Here is a 21,159-nt window from a genome sequence, read left to right as displayed (position 1 = left end):
GGTGTTGGGGGAGGGGAGGGGCACAAAGATCATGGCTTTTCAGCATTTGCCATATTCCCCCCTTAATCTACAGACAGCAAATATTTACGTATGGTGTTTCCACTATAAAGACTGCTGTCTTAGGGACAAATGCTGATAAACTATTTCAGCAGTTCCTCTTTCTTCAAAGACTTATAAGTAAACATAGAGCTCCATGTTTCATAGGACATACTCAAGCTCACTCCATGCTCCCTGGAGCTTTAGCACAAGGGAATGCCCTCCCCCCCTCTTTTGTGGGTTTTTTTTTTTTTAGTATTTTTTCTTTTATTTATTTATTTTTTGTATATTTCTGAGGATGGGGATGGGGAGGCAGTCAGACAGACTCCTGCATGCGCCTGACTGGGATCCACCTGGCATGCCTACCGGGAGGAATGCTCTGCCCATCTGGGATGTTGCTCTGTTACAACCGGAGCCATTCTAGCGACTGGGGCGGGGGCCATGGGGCCATCCTTAGTGCCCAGGGTGGATTTGCTCCGGTGGAGCCTTGGCTGCAGGCGGGAGGAGGGGGGCCGGGAGGAAGGAGAGGGGAGGGAGTGGAGAGGTAGATGGGCGCTTCTCCTGTGTGCTCTGGCCAGGAATCAAACCCGGGAATCCTGCACACCAGGCCAATGACTCCGACGGGTTTACCATATCATGCTTTTTACTTAATAAAAAAAATAATTTACATTTCTTTTGAATACTGATGAACAGGAGACACCAAATCTTTTTGCCTGCAAACTACTACCTTCTTTATTAGATCTAGCTAATAACACTGTTCTGTCTTTTTTCCAAATAGCTCCAGATATATGGAAAAGATTTATATAGGCAGATGGGGATCCTCAAACCCCTCAGCGAGATCTTCTGAGAATGGCTCTTAAGATACCTAGAGGCAGAAAAAGCCCAATAGAGATCAGGGGGAACTACCAGCTTTTAGGATACACCCTTAAAGGCTCCAACACCCCAAAGGGGTATCATAGGATGCCATCTGGGTCCTGCTTCAATAGTGGAAAGGAAGGTCATTGAGCTAAAGCCTGCCAGGCTTACATGCCTCTGCTGTGAGGAAACAGGGACACTGGAAGGTGGGCTTCCCCCTTGCTCCTCTAAGGGAGGGTTCAGTCTCTTCCAGCCCTGCTCCAGCCACCTATGACCTAACTTTGCCCAGAAAGCTGGGGTTTGCCACTGAAGGCTGAAGGTGCCCAGGACCGTCGGCCCCATCTACGACACTGTGGACGAGCCTAGGGTATTTCTTCCAAGAAGCAGGTAAACTGATCTCATTCACACAAGGGCCACTTAACTAGGTCTTGCCTGAATAGTCAGGTTTTTTATTCTTCCCTCAAAGATCTCTGTTGTGGGTGTTGATAGTCCTATTTTCTGCTGCTTTGCTTAATATATAGTGTTTCCTTTATCCCTCCTACCTCAATACCCCACTCATATTTCAGGCTGGGACCTACTCTTAATTTAGAGCTCTCTTTCCTCCTTTTGCCAACTTGTATTATGAATTTACCTTTGCCACCCAGCTTAGTGTATCCCAAGGTTCTCTTTACCAGGCCACAGTCACAGAGCTCCAGAGAAAAGCAACCTGGTCTCAACTCTCCAGGCAGAGGAGAACAGAAGCTCCATATCCACGCATGCTGCAAATGGCTTTTTCCAGTCTACCTGAATCATTACCAGCTAGAAGCAGCGGTCATTGGGACTTGGACATGAGCTGCAAAGTATAGAATGGTGACAACAATTCCAGTGCCATGCGGACTTTTCCTGTGGGGAACTTTCCTGGACTCCTGCTCCCTGTGTCAGCTCCTAACAGACTGAACTGTGGTTGGGTTGCATTTTTCAGGGATTTGGCATGGTGATGGGGTCAACTTGGACTTGGGGAACATGTTAAGGACACTACTCATTTATGGATTCTTGCTGTATTCGCCAAGAGTTTGCTTAAAGGCTCTTAATCACTGTAAAAAAAAATAGAGGACTGGATGAAGAAGATGGGGCACATATACACCATGGTATATTATTCAGCTAGGAGAAATGGTGACATTGGATCACTTATCGCGGAATGGTGGAGTCTTGGTAGCATTGTGCGGGGGTGAAATAAGCGAATCAGAAAAAAAACAGGAACTGCAGGATTCCATACATTGGTGGGACATAAAAGCGAGACTAAGAGGCATGAACAGGAGTGTGATGGCTATGGGGGGTGGGGGGAGGGAAGGAAGGAGAGGGGGAGGGGGAGGGGTACAGAGAGAACTGGATGGAGGGTGGCGGAGGACAATCTCTCTTTGGGTGATGGGTATGCAACATAACTAAATGACAAAATAACCTGGAAATGTTTTCTTTGAATGTATGTACCCTGATTTATTGATGTCACCCCATTAAAATAAAAATTTATTTATAAAAAAAAAATTTTAAAAAAAGAAGACAGAAAGGAGAAAGTCTTATGTTAAAGAAATGGACTTTCTGTCCAGTTAAGTTACCTTTATTATAATTTTGACATGAATGACCAATTTCTTTTTCTTTTTCTTTTAGTGTGAGATAGAGAGGGAGGGACAGACTGGCTGAAAAAGAGAGAGATGAGAAGCATCAATTCTTCATTGAGCTCCTTAGTTGTTCATTGATTGCTTTCTTATATGTGCCCTAATTGGGGGGCTACAGTACAGTGAGTGACCGCTTGCTCAAGCCACCTACCTTGGACTTGAGCCAGCAACCATGGGGTCATGGCTATGATCCCACGCTTAAGCTGAAGACCCTATGCTCAAGCTGGTGAGCCTGCACTAAAGCCAGATTAGCCAAAACTTAAGCCGGCAGCCTCAGGGTTTCAAACCTGGGTCCTCAGCATCACAGTCCATCCTCAAGAAGCAAGACCCTCTGGACAACACTTGAGTTGAAAATTGGGTAAGAGAAAAAAATTTGTAGATTTCAGTCCCTCTAAGTCCTCTAGAAAGACTAATAATTATGGCCTAGGTATGTGGGGTAGACTTTGGATAGGCCTGGATTTAAGCTCTACTAAACCGAGAGTGAATTTAGCACTGGAGCTTTGGGCAAATCTTACAGATTCTCTGAGCTCTTGAATGCTAATGTGTAAGGTGAAGATACATGCATATATTCTTTGACAGTATTCAATTTAATTTATTTCTTTGTGTATATATTTGTTTACTTTTTAGGTAAAATGAGGGGAGATAGTGAGGCTGACTCCCATATACACTCTTTCCAGCATCTACCTGGAAACCCCATTTCTTGAGTACTGAGCTATTTTTTAGCACCTCAGGATGATGTGCTCTGGCTAACTGAGCCATCTTCAGCTCCCAGGGCCAATACTCAAAACAATTGAGGAACTGGCTGCAGGAATGGAAGAGGGAGAAAAAGGAAAGACAAAGGGGTGGAGAAGATGTTCGCTTCTCCTATGTACCCTGACCAAAATCACACCCAGGACATACACTGGGCAAACACTCTATCCACTGAGCCACTGGCTAGGGCTTAAATTCAATGTAAAATAACTGACACATACACGTTGTCCAATAAATACATCTCTGAGAATAGCAACCATATGCTGTTGGTGTTGTACAGCAAGGCCTTTCCTAAATGCCTTACATATACTGTGCCCTTAATAAATATTTTATGAATAATTAAATGTAGGGAAGTTAAACCTTATAATGGGAAGATATAAAAACAAATATTGCATTGGTCATCTGTAGTCAGTGTAGAGGCTTACTATTATAGAGGCTCTCTGAGCCAATATTTTACAAAGGAAAATACCAGAGTATATAGAAGGACATGTGATAATTTGATGAGAGGAGACTGTGTGTTTTCTGATAACATAGGGACTAACACTCCAGCCTCCATTCAACTCATTCTTCTCCAACTTAGAACTCACGAGAAAGGAGACTGAAGTAAAGATGTATAGTCTACAAGAAAGAAAAGGCCATGTGCACCAAGAGGACAGCAAGCCCCAGGATGATGACTACCTCTGTAAGTGACCCTCAGAAGCATGTTATCTCTTCAAACAATAATATTGTCTGGTCATTTAAGCATTCCATTCTCTATGGACTTGCCCTACAGAATAGAGGCTCAATAATGTGAGTGCCTGGGCTCTCTCTGAAGCTCTATATGTCCAGGAACATGCACTACATCTTCCCTAATCCCTGTTGCTCTCACCCCCAGATTGTGAGAAGTGTCAGAACTTCTTCATTGACAGTTGTGACCTGCATGGGCCCCCTACATTTGTAAAAGACAGTGCAGTGAATAAGGGGCATCCAAACCACGCATCCCTCACTCTGCCCCCTGGGTTGAGAATTAGAGCACCGGGCATCCCTGAGGCTGGGCTTGGAGTGTGGAACGAGGCATCTGCTCTTCCAGAGGGTCTTCACTTTGGCCCTTATGAGGGCCAGATCACAGAAGATGAAGCGGCAGGCAACAATGGATACTCCTGGATGGTGAGAAGCATTTACCTCTCCCTGTCTTGTGACTTCCCACATCCCTCCCATGGCTTGGTGGAACCTTCCCTTCTACATACTAAGACATGGGTGGAGACAATATGGTTAGTTCTGGGTACAAGTGAATTTTGCACCTATGAAACTCCTGATAAGTGTCAGAGGTTAAATGGGAGCAAAGTGGTACAGACACAAAAGAATGCCTCCTCTTAGACCTGAGTGGACAGTTCAACTCAGATGTGATGAGTAAGAAAAATATCATGTGGTCATGATGGCAATGCATACAAGCTGAAAGAGCTTTGTTGACAGTAGGATAAAATAATTTCTCTATTACATTCTCATTCAGAAAAAGTCTTTATATTTTTTTCCTGAAATACAGATCACCAAAGGGAGAAACTGCCATGAGTATGTGGATGGGAAGGATGAATCCTGGGCCAACTGGATGAGGTAAGGCCAAGAAGTTTCAGGGAGTCAGAGAGAACACTCGTCCCTCTCAGGCCCATACATCTTTCTTCTCATCATGCCTCCCTCAATGGTCTCCCTCAATCCTCTGTTCTTTTTTCTCCATTCGGTACTCTTTCAAAGCAGGAGGTATTTAGATAAAAAAGATAAAAATATAGCATATGTTTTTAAAATATAAATCTTTATGCTAGACAAAATTTAGGCACTAGGTAAAAAATTTTGAGGGCCTGGATTACACTTTAATTGACCTAATGAACATTATTTAAGCAAGCCCTTACTATGTTCCAGTTTAGAGGAAGGTATTCATTATTTAAAAAGATCATATAACACATCTTCTTATAGAAAACAAATTGCAGACAGAGTGAAACAATTAATTTTAGAAATGTTTGACTATAACTTTTTTTTTTGAGAAGTGCACAGTGCCAGGATATCTAAATCAGGAAAGCCTAAACCTGTGAGGGCAGCAAATGATCCCAGTCTCAGTTCTAACTAGAACTGAGTTCTGAAGCCTGCAGAGCAATGATAATTGGCCACTTCCTGAGGGGCTCTTTATCAGATGCTACAGAATGTGAAGAAGCTATTATTGTTCTTTATGATTTTTCTAAGACAAATAGACCTCCAAGTCCTGATCAGTTGGCCCAGCGGTAGAGCATCAGCCTGACTGTGGAAGTTCAGGATTTGATTTCCAGCTAGGGCACAGAGAAACACTCATCTGCTTTTTTGTCTTCCCCAACTTCTTTATCTCTCTTCCCCTCCCACAGTTAAGGCTCTATTGGAGCAAAGTTGGCCTGGGCGCTAAAAATGGCTCCATGGCTTCCACCTCAGGCACTAGAATGGCTCTGGTTGAAGCAAAGCAACACCCCAGATGGGCTGAGCATTGCCCCCTCATGGGCATGTCGGGTGGATCATGGTCAGACTCATGCGGGACTTTGTCTACCTCTTTGTTTCTCACTTCAGTGGTGCAGGGAGACCTCCAAGTTTATGTTGGCACCTGGGTGAGGCATCAAATGCTGCCTAAATAAAATGTGAGGAGAATGGAGAAAGGCCTCTCAAGAAAAGATGGACTTGGGCTCAGTATTGAATGATGTGAACTAATCTAGACACAAAGTCCAACATCAAGTAGCAAGTTATGTGATGTAAAACAACCTGAGTTAGTTTGGAAAAGCTAGAGGTCACTGGGGTTTATGGCCAATCAGGGTAGAAGTTACATCTGGAATTGGCTTTGGAAAATGGTATTAGGAAGGATGAACACCATAAGCAGGACCTGGAGATAGGAAGTCGTACAACATTGTGACAGGCTCAGATTTTGAACAGGAGGTTCTCCGGGAGTACTGTGGGAGTGAGTGATATCAGAGCCTGAGTGTCAGGTGCAGAGCTGGACATGGATCTGAGAGGTAGTAAGAACTCATTGCCTGTAGGTTTCTTTTTTTTACCTGCCTCAATCCCAGGTATGTGAACTGTGCCCAGGATGATGAAGAGCAGAACCTGGTGGCCTTTCAGTATCATGGGCAGATTTTCTACCAAACCTTCCAGGTCATCAAGCCAGACTGTGAGCTGATAGTCTGCTATGGTGACGAGTATGGCCAGAAGCTGGGTATTAAGTGCGGCAGCAAGGAGAAGAGAGAGCTCACAGCAACTAGAGGTGGGCACAACTGTTCTTCAAAATGAAAAAAGAGAACTCGTTTTAGAAATTTTTATGGTATGCTCTAAAGTCAGTAAGATTTCAAATCAGATGCTTCAGAAATTAAAAATTTATTTCATATGCCTTTGATTCTTAGGTTAAATCTTTATATTGTTTTGTTTTTTATTTAATTTTTTTAAGTGAATGGAAGGGAGATAGACAGATTTCTTCATATGCCCCAACCAGGGTCCACCTAGCAACCCCAGTCTGAGGTCCATGCTCAGACCAACTGAGCTATCCTCAGTGCCTGAGGTCAACACTTGAATCAACTGAGCTATCAGGCTGATAATCAAACCAATCGAGCCACTGGCTGTGGGAAGGGAAAGGAGAGAGAAGGGGGAGAGGGAGGAGAAGAGAAGAATATAGTTGCTTTTCGTGTGTGCCCTGACTGGAATTCAAACCTGGGATGTCCACATGCTCACCAACACTCTATCCACTTGGAAAACTGGCATGGGCCAGTTTTCTGAGGTCCACCCTTGTCTAGTGTATAGGGTAACAGCAGAGTTTCAATAGATGCTCAGAAGCCTAAAATGCAGTGCTGTGATCCAAGCTGAGACACTGGGGACCTTCCTGAGTGAGGTGGGATGGTTTTGCTGTTCTCGGCTATAGGGAGGCTTATTCTCTAAGATTTGCTTTGTTAATTTTTGGAGAATACACTTTTGTGGGGAATCCTCTCAGAGATTTCTTTATCTCCAACTGAGAGAGGATTGTGGATTAGCTGGAGAAAGATAGGAGTCAGCAATGTAAGAAGTATGACTGGGGACCCTGGCTGGTTAACTCAGTTGGTTAGAGCACCATCCTGTAATACCAAAGTTGAGCCGGGTCAGACCACATATAAATGACCAATGACTGCATATGTAGGTAGAACAAAGAATAAATTTCTCTCTCTTTCTTCTTCTTCTTTTTTCTCCTCATCCTCTTCATCTTCTTTTTCTTCCTCCTCCACTTTTTGTCTCTCTAAAATCAATAAATTTTTAAAAAGTATGTTTGGGGAAATATTTTGAAACAGGACTTACCATTGTATATGAAATGGGCTGACACTGAATAAAATCAACTATGAATATTTTATGTGAAGCTTGAAAAAGGACATGTTTTTAGTTTGTCATCTGTGGGAAACTATCAGGGAAACAATTCCTAGTTGGGGCCAGTGGTCTTTCTAAATAACTGTGTTAAAAGCTACATGTATATAGAAAAGGTCAGCATTGTTTCATCCCTACAAGGGGTGAAAGAGCCCCTGATGCTACTTGACAGTCCCTCATGTGGCAATGCATAAAAAGGACCCTTGATAAGGGCTTTCTGGAGGTCTAAAAAAGATATAGTACATAAAAATCAAAAAAGAAAATGGACTGTAAAGAAACACTTTGTGGGAGACAGAGATTATACTGTCAACCCTATAAGAATGACTCGTGGGACAGGTCTTAACAAAACATATGACCCAGGCAGCCTTGTAAACATCTGTCCTGACCAAAATTTTCTCTTTCAGCAGAATGACAGTGAGAGATACACCCATGTCACTCCTGCTCTCTGGCCTTCTCCTGTCAGAAATTCCTTAGTCAACATGTGGGACGCAATCACCCCTCTCAAATTTTTCCAGGAACATCTGCAAGAGAACACCTCCAATCAGAGGATTTCTGCCCAGAAGATTCAAATCAGCATCAGCAACATACTGATACACACAACTGGGATGACAAAGCTGAAGGTCAAAAGGTCAAGGAAAAGTCCAAACATTTGCTTAAAAGGACCAAGCAGAGGAGGATTTCAAGGGTCTTTTTTAAACCTCCCAAAGGACACCTGGGAAGCTCTAGTGAGCAAGAGAAAATGATGCAGAAAGTGCCCAGCAGAGTCCACAACGTGTATTCTGTGGACACAGAAAAACTGTCTATGGGAGTAGGAATGTCGAGAATTGTAGCTGTCAAGTATGGAGAGTGTGAGCAAGGCTTTGATGATGAATTACATCTCCTCAGACACCAGAGGACACACTCAGGGAAGAAGACTTATGTTTGCAGGGAGTGTGAGCGAAGCTTTACACAGCAGTCACATCTCCTTAGACACCAGAGTACACACTCAGGGGAGAAGCCCTATGTTTGCAGAGAGTGTGAGCGAGGGTTTACACAGAAGTCACATCTTCTCACACACCAGAGATCACACTCAGGGGAGAAGCCCTATGTTTGCAGGGAGTGTGAGCAAGAATTTTCACAGAAGTCAACTCTCCTCAGACACCAGAAGACACACTCAGGGGAGAAGCCCTATGTTTGCAGGGAATGTGAGTGAGCATTACACGAAAGTCACATCTCCTCAGACACCAGAGAATACACTCAGAGGAGAAGCCCTATGTTTGCAGGGAGTGTGAGCGAGGCTTCACACAGAAGTCAACTCTCCTCACACATCAAAGGACACACTCAGGGGAGAAGCCCTATGTTTTCAGAGAGTATAAGCGAGGCTTTTCAATGAAGTCAACTCTCCTCAGACACCAAAGGACACACTCTGGGGAGAAGCCCTATGTTTGCAGGGAGTGTGAGCAAGGATTTACACAAAAGTCACATCTCGGCCCTGGCTGGTTGGCTCAGTGGTAGAGCATCGGCTTGGCGTGCAGAGGTCCTGGGTTCAATTCCCGGTCAGGGCACACAGGAGAAGTGCCCATCTGCTTCTCCATCCCTCCCCCTCTCCTTCCTCTCTGTCTCTCTCTTCCCCTCCCGCAGCTGAGGCTCCACTGGAGCAAAGATGGCCCGGGAGCTGGGGATGGCTCCTCGGCCTCTGCCCCAGGTGCTAGAGTGGCTCTGGTCACAACAGAGCGATGCCTCAGAGGGGCAGAGCATCGCCCCCTAGTGGGCGTGCCAGGTGGATCCCGGTCGGGTGCATGCGGGAGTCTGTCTGACTGTCTCTCCCCGTTTCTGGCCAGAAAAATACAGAAAAAAAAAAGTCACATCTCCTCAGACGCCAGAGGACACACTCAGGGGAGAAGCCCTGTGTTTGCAGAAAGTGTGAGAGATGCTTTTTACAGAAGTCAAATCTTCTCACACACCAGAGAACACACTCAGGGGAGAAGCCCTATGTTTGCAAGGAGGGTGAATGAGTCATTAGCATTAACTTGCATCTCTACAGCCATAGCCACCACATAGGTCATACTTCAGCTCTGATGGGACTTTAGAGGAAGGCTACTGACCCCTTACCCTCCTAAGACTGTAATTAGTAAAGAATTAACTGATTAAACAAGTTCTTCACTTTCATGACAAGAGATGAGCTTGACAAATGGTTTCTTAAGTGTTATGGGAATGTCAACACCAATCTCCTCCATGGTCTCTTGGCCTCCTGTTCTAATAAATCTTATCTTTATAAAACTATGATGCCCACATACCTCATTCCCCCCTCTCTATCACTGAAAGCAGAGAGTTTCCAGAGGGCACAGAGAGCTTACACTGTCAGACACAGAAACTCAACCCTGGAAATGTGGAAGGCTGGAGTTAATCTACTTAGGTTACTGCTCAGTGAGAGGGATTTGAGACAGTCTCACTAGGGAAAGGAATTTCCTTGACTTCCAGGAAGTGGAGCCTTTTCTCCTAGTAGGCTCATCACCCTCCTTACTTGGATTCTCTTGGTTCTTGTCCTGGATTTCTCTGACCTCTGTTGTTCCAGTGGTGAAAACCAGGGAGAAATATGTGCATGTCCATGTGCCTGGCTCTGTCTGGGCACCTGGTCTCCATCACTCTCTCTTCACTGTCCCTTCAGGGTGAGAATCTCATGGTATACACCACATGGACTCCAGATCATTCCATAGTGGGTTTGAATCTCTGCTCTGCTCTCACCAGCTGTGTGACCTAAGGCTAGATTCTCAACTTCTCTGTGCCTGTTTTTTAATCTATAAAATGGGAATGGTGCTTGACCAGGCAGTGGTGCAGTGCATAGAGCATTGGACTAAGATGGAGAGGACCCAAGTTCAAAACCCCAAGGTCGCTGGTTTGAGCACAGGCTCACAAGCTTGAATGCGGTGTTGTAGCCTTGAGTGTGGAATCATAGACATGACCCCCATGGTCACTGGCTTGAAACCCAAGGTTGCTGGCTTGAGCAAGGAGTCACTCGTGCTGTAGCCTCCTGATCAAGGCACACATGAGAGAGCAATCAATGAACAAATAAGGTGCCCCAACAAAAAACTGATGCTTCTCATCTCATTCTCTTTTTGTCTGTCACTATCTGTCCCTCTGTCTCTCTCACAAAAAAAGAATTGCTTCTCTCTCTCCACACTCTGTCGTGAATAAAATAAATAAACAAAAAGGCTAGACTTGCCTGATTAAGGCATAGATGAAAGTTGATGCTTCTTGCTCCTCCCTTTCTCTCATCTCTCTATCTCCACTCTCCAAAATGAGTTTTAAAAATAAATATATGAAATAGAAATTGCTAAACTATCAGTCTGCAGGATTAGAGATCTTCATTCAAAACAGTTGGAGTCATTTTGGTTTGGATAATCTTAAAAACTCCCAGTTTTCATGTTTCTTATTTCAACAAGACTAAGTATCTAACCTTGTAAAAATAAGCTCTGCCTGATATATTATTAAGAAATGGCAAATTCAGACTACTATAGTATGGCACTCACACCTGTTAGAAGAGCTAAACTCCAAATATGATAGTACCGATGTTCTCATGCATTCATTATTTCTTAGATGTCTCCTAAGGATTAAGCCTATGACCTTGGTGTATCAGAATGACACTCTAATAACTAAGCTTCCTGGCCAGGGCATAACCATAAATTTCATCCAACTCTCATTTAGGAATAGAAAATACCTTTTTTGGAACCAATAGATTACCACACACAAAAAAATCAGTAGAGATAAAAAACTTACTTAACATAAGCAGATAAGTGGACCACCTGAGGAAGGAGGGACAGGTCCCCTCTTCACTGAGGAGAAAGAAACAAGACTCATGCAACAGAAGGGAGCCTGCATGGATAACTGAGTCAGACAGTTCTAGATTAACTATTTTCTATAGCCATGATGGAAAACCTATGACATGCGTGTCAGCACTGACATGCATAGCCATTTCTGATGACACGCTGCTGCATACCAGAGAAGCATTGGGATGCATGCTGAGAAGGACGTTTTATCCTCGGCTCCTGAATGACCAGTTGCAGTAGCCAAAGATAAAGCACTTGCTGCAGTGTAGACACTCTGTGCCGGAGGTCTGTAGGCCAAAACAACAGAACTCTGGCACAGAGCCTCTAGTTCTGGAACTTCTGGTTAGGCCCTTTTTCTTGAAGTGACACACCACCCGAGTTATGCTCAATTTTTTGGCAAATTTTGACAAACCAAGCTCAAAAGACTGCCCATCACTGTCCTATACTTCTCTGAAAGGGTGCATGGGGCCACTTGATACACAGAGCAAAGAAGATAGAATTTATCTGAAAACCCCTTCCCCTTTTCTCAAAAGCTTTTAAGAAACAATGTTTCATATCTTAATTAAAAATTCCAACACATTCTCTGATTTCACCTAAATCCACCCTCCCATCCTGGAGTCATGAGACATGTACCTCTAGACAACGGGATCACGAGCCCCTTGCATGAAAACCTGTATTTGATAAAAGGTATGTAAGATGTAAGAAATCTAACTTTGGGGAGCACGTGTTTGGTTGCCTCTTTGGGAGTCACACTGCTCCACTAGCTAAATAAATCCTACTTCCTTCATCAAATTGTCTGGGCATTTTTGTCCTCCTTTGATTCCTGCAATACAACCACTGACAGATAATGTACTGCACCCACCCCAGTTCCTCATGACCACCACCGAGGTCTTGTTCCCAAGATGCACATGACCAAAAAGCAGAGACACAGATGGAGGACACATTTAAAAGGGACCACATTGCACTAGAAAGCAAGTGGCAAAAAACTTCAAAGATTTGAAATTACATAGCCCATTTTTCCTCTTCTCATGAGAGTTAACCTTTAAATCATTAGTAACAGATAAACCAGGAAGTCCTTATACTTACAAATATAAAATACAATATTAAATAACCTGTAACATACAATGAAATTGGAATTCTAAAATAATTTTATCAACTGAAAGATAGTAATTTTAAAAAACCTATGGTGCCCTGACTAGATGGTTCAGTGCATGGAGTGCCCTCCCTGTGTGCCAAGATTGTGGGTTTTGTCACAGGTCTCAGCACCTAAGAGAAGTGACCAAGAAATTATTTCATGCTCCTCTCTCAAATCAATGTAAAAAATATAAAAATCTAATGGAAAAAGATGTGATAAATCTGCAACATACCTAGTGTATTTCTCTCAACAGAAAGGCAGAAAAAAAAGAAAAGAAAAAAAAATTCCAAGTATCTCTTTGACCATGTTTCTATTTTTCACCTAGAAAAGACTATCATTTTTAGTTATCAACAATCTAATTCTGCACCTCACAGTGTTTCCCACCCATTTCTGCCTCCCATGGTGCCTCTCTGACACAGGAACCATTTCCCTCTTGCTTCCCCTCTCACCTGGCCAGCAGTGCCTTAAGGAAACTCCTCCCAAACCTGAACCAGAGGGCTGAGGAGATAATGGACAGCTCAGAACACAACGGATTTCTCTAATGTGCCATCAAGCCTATGAATATTGCAGCCTTCTATCAGATTTGACTAAGTGGAACCTTGAGACTTCTCCCTGGAGCAGGTATTCTGAGTTTTATAGAATAGAATCTCCCATTCACTTGGCTCTCTTTCCCTATCCATATCTACCTTCCTGCTTACATGAACACAACAATTATTACTGAACAGACACCAGAGTCCTTAGACAAATCTGGGCCCCATGAACCCTAGATGGCTTAAAGTGAGCAATGGTTCAACCCCCAAACCAAAAAGGGGACTTGGCACAAAACACTCGTCTACAGACCCAACCGAGACTAGGACACACCCATGCCAGAAACTGACATTGCACTTTGGACACCAGAGTCCATACATCATACCCTAGAACTGGAGCTGCTTGTGGGCCCCACACTGGAACTCAAATACAAGGCTACATGCAAAAGAACCCCAGGTGCACAGCAGAATACAGATTCAACAACAAACCCTGGAGACAGACTTCTGATCTGTACCCAAGACCCCATAACTGAACTTCTGACATGGAGCCAAATGACTGACCCTACTTACTGCATGACAGATGCAGGAGCTGAACCTGATACTCACAATGCAAACACAGCCAGGACTCCATAAAGGACATCTCATGACTCCCTAAGTCCAAGCAGTGAGCTTCACAATATATTTCACTACCAATGTAAATGTAGAATACAGAAAAATCACTAGCAGCACTACCACATTCTACCAAACCCTCAAAAATAAATCAAGAAACTGACAGACGGAATAGAAATAAAGCTTACCCTTAGCCAACACATGTTCATGATCTCAGCTGCAGGACTCTACAGGACTTAGTGCACCAGCTATTCATGTCACATGCCTGGCTCATCTACACTGTGGGGAATTAAATAAAAAATGTCCTTATACTTTGAAAGTTCTAGCAGGTGGGCTAATAATCAAGTGAAATAACAAGGGATAGTCAATGTGTAGTAAATGCTCAAGAGGAACTGATATTCCCTGTTGTGGACTATAAATGGCAGAAAGACATTGTAGATTTGAGGCTTAGCAAAAGGCTAAGTTCTCCCCCCTCCACTTCCATATTGGCTGTGATGCTGAGTATTTGCAACCACTTCACTTGTTTCCTTGGGTTGCTGGAAGCAATTTACATGCCCTTACTCTGACTCTTTGTTTGTTTTCAGATGTTGTTAGATTTCATTAATGCATCCTGTTTATGCCTTGGGAGAGTTTCTGTTTTAGCCTTGGATGTGTAACTTTGTATCAAGGACTTCCTTGATTTGCATATGGCTATATAATCAAGCAGACTGGGGCTATGGGGCACTTGGATATTGCCATCAGCATTTGAAGATTTCTCCCGGTCCCATTTTTTCTTGATGAGTATGTCTCCTTAATTCTGCACCATTATTAGGAGCTGCACTTGTCCGCAGCAATTCCCAAAAATACAAGACAATGAGGTCATACTGGGGGTACAGATCACTTCCAAAAACTGAATTACAAAATCTAAGATATTCTGAAAAAAGTTATTGATTGATTTTAGAGAAAAGACAGAAGAGATAGAAAGGGGGAATGAGCAGGAAGCATCACCTCAGAGGAGTTGCCTCTAATATGTGCCTTGACCCAGCAAGCCTCAAGTTTCAAACTGGCAACCTCAGCATTCCAAATCAATGCTCTATCCACTGCACCATCACAGGTCAGGCCAGAAACTTAGTTCACAAAGGTGACATAAATAACATGCAGCTAATTTGAGAACATGTGACACATCTGACAGATTACTTTTTGTTAAAAAACCCCAAAACCTATTGGACCGAAGAAATAAGGTAAGGGGTCAACAAGCTGCTCCTTGCAGTCTTCATGTCTAACACTAAGGTACTTGTACTTAAGTTCTCTTCTGAAACTGGCATGTGCACAAGGTGACAGAGAAGCACACTTCACACATATTTAAAGAGACCACAAAGCAACAGAAAGTGACCTTCAACAAGCTTCATGGTTTGAAAGAATATAAAGTATGTGTCTTGCTGTCATGGCCATGAACCTAGAAAATATTAATAAGAGGGGCCTACGAGCTCCTTATTATTTAAGGCAGGCATCCCCAAACTGCGGCCCATGGGCCGCATGCAGCCCCCTGAGGCTATTTATCCGGCCATGGCTGCACTTCCAAAAGGGGCAGTGCAGAGGAGCACTGTATGTGACAGCTCTCCAACAGTCTGAGAGACAGTGAACTGGCTCCATGTGTAAAATGTTTGGGGACCCCTGATTTAAGGTATAAATGAATTTTTCTAAATAACCCCCAAATGCATCACAATTGGAAACATAAAATAATTTCAATTGAATAATAGTTAATATAATACATTAAAAAAACTCTATGTGGCACTGGCCATGTAGCTAAGTGCAGATACCCTTTTCCAAAATGCCAAGATGACAAGTGTGAGCCCCATTGTAGGCACCTAAAAGGAGCAACCAATGAGCACATAATTAAATGGAACAACTAACTAGAGCAATGAGTGAATGCTTCTCTCTCTCTTTCTCAAGTGAATGAATAAATTTGGAAAACTAATGAAATGTGGAGTGATGAATACACAATGTGGCCATTGTGTTTCTCTCAGCAGGAAGGCAGAATAAAATGACAAACAAAAGGCCCAGATCTCTATTAGGACCATGTTTCTATTCTTCAGCTGGGAAGGATATCTTTATTGACCATAAACACTCTGGATTCTGAACGTCAGTGTTTCTCACCCATTTTTTACTCCCATGGTGCCTCTCCTATAATGTAACCTTTTCCCTCTTGTTTCCCCTCTCACATGGCCAGTAGTGCCTTAAGGAAATGCCTCCCAATCCTGAGCCAAAGGGCTGAGGGGACAATGGACTTCTCAGGACAAAATGGATTCCTCTAATGTGCCATCAAGCCTATGAATACTGAAGCCTCCTATCAGATAAGACTAAATGGAATCTAGAGGCTTCTCTCTGAAACACATTTTTCATTTTTTGTTTGTTTTTGTTTGTATGTTTTTGAAATGAGAAGCGGGGAGGCAGAGAGACAGACTCCTGCATGCGACCAACCAGGATCCACCCAGCAAGGCCACTAGGGGGCGATGGTCTGCCTATCTGGCACATTGTTCCATTGCAGCTGGAACCATCCTAAGTACCCAGGCCAATTTTGCACATCTCCTGTGTTCCTTGGCCGGAATCAAACCCAGGACTTCCACATGTAGAGCTGATGCTCTACACCAGAGCCAAGTGGGCAGGGCCCACATATTATATTTTATAGAATAGAATCTCCAATTCACTTTGATCTCTTTCCCCATTAGTATCTACTTTCTTGCCAATGTGAACATAACAACCAGTACTGAGCAGAGCCCTTAGACAGAATCAGGACCCAAAAGATTCTAGACGACTGAAGCTGAGCACTGGACTGACTCCCAAACCAAAAAGAGGACTTGGCACTGAACAACAAACACTGCTCTACAGAGCCAACTGAGACTAAAAAACACCAATGCCAGAAACTTACACGGCACCTTGGACACCAGAGTCCATACATCATGCCCTAGAACTGGAGCTGCTCATGGGCCCCACACTGGAACTGGGACACAAGGCTATATGTAAAGAGGCTTCAGACACCAGATGCACAACAGAATACAGATTTGACCACAGAATCTGAAGACAGACTCTTGATCTGTACCCAAGACCCCATAAGCAAACTTCAGACATGAAGCCAAATGCCTGACCCCACTTGCTGCAAGACAGATGCAGGAGTTGAACCTGATACAATGCAAACAGAGACAGGTCTGCATAAAAGAAATCTCATAACTCCCTAAGTTCAAGCAGGAAGCTAAAATATGTATTTCACTACCAATGTAATTGTAGAACAGAGAAACATAACTCACAGTGTTACCACATTCTACCAAACCCCACAAAAATAAACCAAGTGAGATGACATCAGAGTAATGGCGGGGTAGGAAGCGATACCGATAAATCTCCCCCAAAACTCAACAAGATCTTCAACCAGAAACAGAAAAACCTATACTTGGAGCCTCCAGATGTTTCGCAATACACCCAAAGGTATGGTCGAGTGAAAAATTGGCTAAATATAGAACCAAACCCCGAAGGAAATAGACAGTAAGAAATGCTCCGCCTTCCTCACTAACCTAAACAGGGTGGCTTTCTCTGGTAACTGTGAATATAGAAACTGAGGCGGGCAAAGGGGGTGAATAGATCCAGGCCGCAGCATAAACAGATGAACAAGGCTGTGGCACGGAGATCCAAGCCGAGGAAAAACTGATCCTGTGGCAACCCAGGCAATACAAGCTAACACTCGCGCCAAACTCAAACAAAGAAAGACAAGCGGGGTGGCCATTTTATCCGGTCACCTGGTCGGCGTGTGCACAGTTAGTGGGCGAGAGATTTCTTCCTAGGCCCCGGGAGTGGGTGCCCGTGTTGCCCCACGGAGAGGCAGGGTCAGAGGCCTTTCTGTGGGCTGAGAGCAGAGTCTCTGGGCAGCCCCAGTGCCCTGGGAAAGACACACATGGGAGGGAGTGAGAACTAATTCCAACGGTGGAGATTTTCCGTGCTGGAGGGGGTTTCACTCAGAGGGAAACGCGGCCGGCCTCATATCCTGGATTGCGCGCGCAGATAGTGAATGAGAGATTCCTCCGAGTGCCTCGGCAGTGCGCGCCCATGTTATCGCACAGAGGGGCAGAGTCAGGGGCCTTTGTGTGGGCCAAAGCAGAATCTTGGGCCGCCCCAGCGTCTTGCAAAAGCCGCGCACGGGGAAGGAGCGAGACTCAATTCCAACGCTGCAACTTTTCCCTGCGGTTGGGGGTTTCACTCAGAGCATGAGAGTGCTGGCTTGATATCCTGGTCTGCGCACGCAGCCAGTGAGTGAGAGTTTCCTCCAAGCGCCTCGGAAGTGGGCACCCGCCTGTGTTACCGGACAGAGTGGCAGACAGAGCCAGAGGTCTTTGAGTGGGCGGAAAGCCCGCCTGATTATGCTAGCAGCTCTGACTGACTGAGCCTTACCCAGAGCCCTGTGCTGAGTAGAAATAGAGTGGGGAGTTGCCAGCTCTTTGAGCCTCTTACTATCCAGGCAGAGGCAGCAGCAACACCATAGCTGGATTATCAGGCTACTAATTGAGGAAGGAAATACTAGGAGAAAGGCTCCAGGAACACGGACTCTCTCACTGTCAGAGCCTAGAAATGCTAATGAGCCTCGACTGCCAACGAGACTAAAGCACAATACATGACATTGCCATAGAGACTTATCAACTGCAAACCTCTACCTGAGCGTGCCAAAGGGGCAGAACCCAGGGTACAGAGTCACCAACCAGGAAGAGGGAGAGAAAAGAAAAAGCAAGAAGATAACCTCTCAAAATCAAGAATAATCTGCAGACTTTATAACCTATCCCATTTTATTATATTTGTTCGTTTGTTTCTCTTATCTTCATTATTGATACTTTTTTTCCTCCTCCAATTTGGCCGATTAACTCTCTGCCGGTCTTACTCTCTCCTCTCCTTGAACTACACTACCCATAAGTGTTACATCTCCCATTATCTTTTCTCTTCTCTTCCTTTCTCTCTATGAGGGTTGCACTCCAAAACCCTTAACTCTCTCTCTCTCTCTCTCTCTCCTTTCTTTTTTCTTCTTTTAGTGGTTCCCTCTTTTTTTCTCTCTCTCTCTTTCTTTTCTCACTCTATATTAGTTTCTTCCTTTCTCCTTTACATCTCCTCTCATTCAAAACTCAATAACAAACAAATTATCTTATCTGGGACTCAAACTTATGTTTGTGGCATTTTGGGGGGTTTTACTTCACCTTTTTAACTCACTAGCAGTGCTCCCATCCCTGGATCTCAATTTTATCTAGTTCTTGTTCCACTAAATACAATAGTAATTTTTTAATCTGTCCCCCCATTTTTCCATTTTCCTCTTATTCCTCTCATCATAACTATTAGACAACCAATACCTAAAAGCAAATCATTTTATTCTTGACCCAAATTTTTTCCTTATTTGCTTTTTGTGGGTCCATACGCTCTTTTTTTTTTTTTTTTCGTTTTTTTTTTTTTTTTTTGCCCCTTTATTACTTTTCCCCAATTCAAGTCCTCCATCACAGGCATTGTTGGTTATAATTAACAGTTCACCACAAGATTTTCTCAAGAAAGAGGGGAGAAGAGAGGAGAGGAAAAAAGGAGAGGGGAAATAATTTCCTTTTTAAAAAAATTTTATTTTATTTTATTTTTCTTTATTTCATTATTAATTTTTTTTAAAAAAAACAACTCTTTTCGATTTTTTATTTTTTTTAATATTTTTTTAACTTTTTATTCTTTATTAAATCTCATTAATACTATCAACAAAACCACCCTCAGATGCCATTAAGGAAGAGAAAATCGAATATCATGGATACAAAAGAAAGAGAGGTAACACAGCTAGATGAGGAAAAATCTATGGAGAAAAAATTTAATATATTGGAAACCTTGGAGCTAAATGACAGAGAATTAAAGATAGAAATCCTAAAAATCCTCCGAGATATACAAGAATACACAGAAAGACAATTTAGGGAGCTCAGAAAACAACTCAATGAACACAAAGAATATATGTCCAAGGAAATTGAAACTATAAAAACAAATCTAACAGAGATGAAAAACTCAATTCACGAGCTGAAAAACGAAGTAAAAAGCTTAGCTAATAGAACAGGTCAGATAGAAGAGAGGATTAGTGAAATAGAAGACAAGCAACTTGAGGGCCAACAGAGAGAAGAAGAAAGAGAATCAAAAATTAAAAAAAAATGAGATATCCCTACAAGAATTATCTGACTCCATCAAAATGAATAACATAAGAATAATAGGTATATCAGAGGGAGAAGAGAGAGAAAATGGAATGGAGAACATACTCAAACAAATAATAGATGAGAAATTCCCAAGCCTGTGGAAAGAACTAAAGCCTCAAGTTCAAGAAGCAAACAGAACTCCGAGTTTTCTTAACCCCAACAAACCTACTCCAAGGCATATCATAATGAAATTGACACAAACCAACAGCAAAGAAAAAATTCTCAAGGCAGCCAGGGAAAAGAAGAATACAACATATAAAGGAAGGCCCATTAGATTATCATCAGATTACTCAGCAGAAACTCTACAAGCTAGAAGAGAGTGGACCCCAATATTTAAAGTCCTGAAAGAGAGGAACTTTCAGCCACGAATACTATACCCATCAAAGCTATCCTTCAAATATGAAGGAGAAATAAAAACATTCACAGATACAGAAAAGATGAGGGAATTTATCATCAGAAAACCCCCACTCCAGGAATTACTAAAGGGGGTTCTCCAATCAGATACAAAGAACAAAAAAAAACAGAGCCACAAGTAAAAGCTCCAAGAAGAACACAATAAAACCAAATTTAAACTGTGACAACAACAAAAAGAAAGAGGGGGAGAAGATGGAGATTAACAGTAGCAAAGGTGATGGAGTGCAAAAGTACTCACAAAATAGTTCGCTACAATAAACAGGGTAGGGACCCTTTTCATTACTCAAAGGTAACCACCATTGAAAAAACCACCACAGAAGCACATGAGATAAAAAAGATAGCAACAGAGGAAAGATGTATGGAATACAACCAAATAAAAACAAAAGATAGAAAAACGAAAGAGAGGGATCAAACAAGACACAAAACTATCAGAAAGCAAGATATAAAATGGCAATAGGGAACTTACAAGTATCAATAATTACACTAAATGTAAACGGAATAAACTCACCAATAAAAAGGCACAGAGTAGCAGAATGGACTAAAAAAGAAAATCCAACAGTATGCTGCCTACAGGAAACTCATCTAAGTAACAAGGATAAAGACAAATTCAAAGTGAAAGGCTGAAAAACAATACTCCAAGCAAATAACATCCAAAAAAAACCAGGTGTAGCAATACTCATATCGGATAATGCTGACTACAAGAGAGGAAATGTACTCAGAGACAAAAATGGCCATTTCATAATGGCTAAGGGGACAATTAATCAAGGAGACATAACAATTCTTAATATATAT

The 21,159-nt window shown here is 42.9% G+C and overlaps 1 pseudogene; it reads left to right on the top strand.

The window, feature by feature from the left end:
* The first annotated feature begins 3,902 nt into the window (after positions 1 to 3,902).
* LOC136387013 (histone-lysine N-methyltransferase PRDM9-like) lies at positions 3,903 to 8,850 on the top strand (annotated as a pseudogene).
* Positions 8,851 to 21,159: the final 12,309 nt, after the last annotated feature.

Source organism: Saccopteryx leptura, unplaced genomic scaffold (genome assembly GCF_036850995.1).
Source record: "Saccopteryx leptura isolate mSacLep1 unplaced genomic scaffold, mSacLep1_pri_phased_curated manual_scaffold_43, whole genome shotgun sequence".
NCBI classification, from domain to species: Eukaryota; Metazoa; Chordata; class Mammalia; order Chiroptera; family Emballonuridae; genus Saccopteryx; species Saccopteryx leptura.
Note: the sequence above shows the minus strand (reverse complement) of the source record. Positions and strands in the feature narration are given on the sequence as shown.